At 42.5% G+C, this 1945-nt stretch overlaps 1 protein-coding gene across 1 annotated transcript in view; it reads right to left on the bottom strand.

Annotated features, from left to right (window-relative positions):
- The window catches only part of LOC106011305, a 17347-nt gene extending 15954 nt beyond the window's left edge, over positions 1-1393 (bottom strand). The window contains exon 1 of the mRNA XM_035968849.1: positions 1264-1393. The gene's annotated coding sequence lies outside the window, so the exon portion shown is untranslated. The remainder of the gene's footprint in view (positions 1-1263) is intronic.
- Positions 1394-1945: the final 552 nt, after the last annotated feature.

The raw sequence follows: 1945 nt of genomic DNA on the forward strand, positions 1-1945 counted from the left end.
TATATATATATATATACACGTCACCAGCCTCTCCCTAAATGTTCCAACTACATCAAAACACGTTTGATTCCCGACGTCACAGAAAGACCAAAGTCTCCGCAATACGGCAGTCGGTGACCGTCATGTCCGCTTACTTGAGAACTGTGGACACGAAGATCCTTTATCCCTGAAGCCGTAGCCGCGAAACTGGGGGATTAGGTGGGCCTTGTTCAACAAATGACGCACTTGAGAGTTCATGAACTGCGTCTTGGTGTCTCAAGAATCCCGATCAATGTTCGAAAATTCTTCAATCAAAGGTGTGTGACCCCAGCAAAACGCGTTATCAACAAGGTTATATTGGGATTTTGTAGGCTTTCACATTAAATTGTTATCATGATATGACCCCTCGCCTACACACCCCACAAGACCGGCCTCAGCCACAATTCAACTTATGAACTGAACACCTATGGGAAGAGAAAAAATATTAATTATCATTTGCAGCTCAGAAGCATCCATACATTTATTGATATCAAAACGTTGTGCTCGTAGCATGATCTTTTATGTTCTAAGTTTCATTTCGAGTAGGGACCTTATTATTTATTGTCTTCTTCGTCTCCAAACATTAGTTTCTTCCCACACTAGCTTATTGACGAAGGATGAAATGATCTGCAGTCATAAAGACGTACAATAATATGTCTAGGGGTAGTGGAACCTTTATCTATCTTCGTCAAAAAAATACAGCAAAGCAATAGGCCCATACTTCTTTCGACCTTGATACTTGACACAGGGCAGATGTGGTGTCGATGTAATCCACCTCACCCCTCGCCTCCTTCTGCTCCTGTAAGCGATGATGATGCTGCTGCTCCTGCTGCTGCTGCTGCTGCTGATGATGGTGATGATGATGATGGTGATGATGATGATGATGATAGTGATGATGATGATGGTGATGATGATGATGATGATATTGATGATGATAATGATGATGATGAAGCAAAAAAAGGCTTCGGGAAAAGATATTTTTCAATATAGGGAAGTTCTATCATTTTTTAAACCGAAAAATGTCAAGGGAACTTGTATCGATAATAACTCTGTTTCACTCTATCTCTTACAACTACAAACAATCATTGTTTTTCGGGATTCACAAGAGAAAATACTTGTTTTCACAATTAAGAAAACATCTCTTAATGATGGATAGCTTTGGAATTATTACGATTGAGAATAAAAATGTAACCTTGCCATTTTGTTGTGGTTATTTACTGTGGTTTCTCTATCGACGATACTCACAGATTTTTGTAACGTAAAACGTTCGTTGTTTGAAAGCAGAAAAGTCAATGTCCCAAACGCCCTAAGATAATCACAGCGTTTTTATGGATCTCCATGTGTGAAACTACCACGACCCCGACAGTAGTAAGGAACACTACATCTCTCGCTCCCGGATCAGTGTATATCATAAAGTCCAGAAAGTGGTTGGGAGGGGCGCGTGTGTAAGGGGAGGGGGGTAGTGTATTAGTGTGTTGTGTGTGTGTGTGTGTGTGTGTGTGTGTGTGTGTGTATTTTGAGGGTGGAGTGAGGAAGGTAGAGGGCAGCACGGCGAATAAGACCAGCACTTACCACCCAGACTTCCCCGACAATGTCCACTCGAAGGAACTCTGTGGCCGGCCCTAGATGTTTGCCAAGGCTCGCCTGTTTACAAAGCGATTACGTTCCAGCCAAAGGGCTGGGCTAATCATAGATTTTTGCGCCGTGGTACTGTTTGTACTGACGCATGTCCACCAGCGCAACCTTTGTGAGCCAACAACTTCCGGAACTACACAAAAAGCTGTGGGCGTAGTAAAACGTATACACAGCGAGACAGCGCTTCTGTTTACGAAAACCTAGGAGCATGGACAAGACAGAAGAGCTATGTCCGGCATGGTTTTATATTGATAATATTTAAACATGGACAGGCATGGATATGGAGGAATGT

The sequence above is a fragment of the Aplysia californica genome, unplaced genomic scaffold (assembly GCF_000002075.1).
Source record: "Aplysia californica isolate F4 #8 unplaced genomic scaffold, AplCal3.0 scaffold00005, whole genome shotgun sequence".
Classification (NCBI taxonomy): domain Eukaryota; kingdom Metazoa; phylum Mollusca; class Gastropoda; order Aplysiida; family Aplysiidae; genus Aplysia; species Aplysia californica.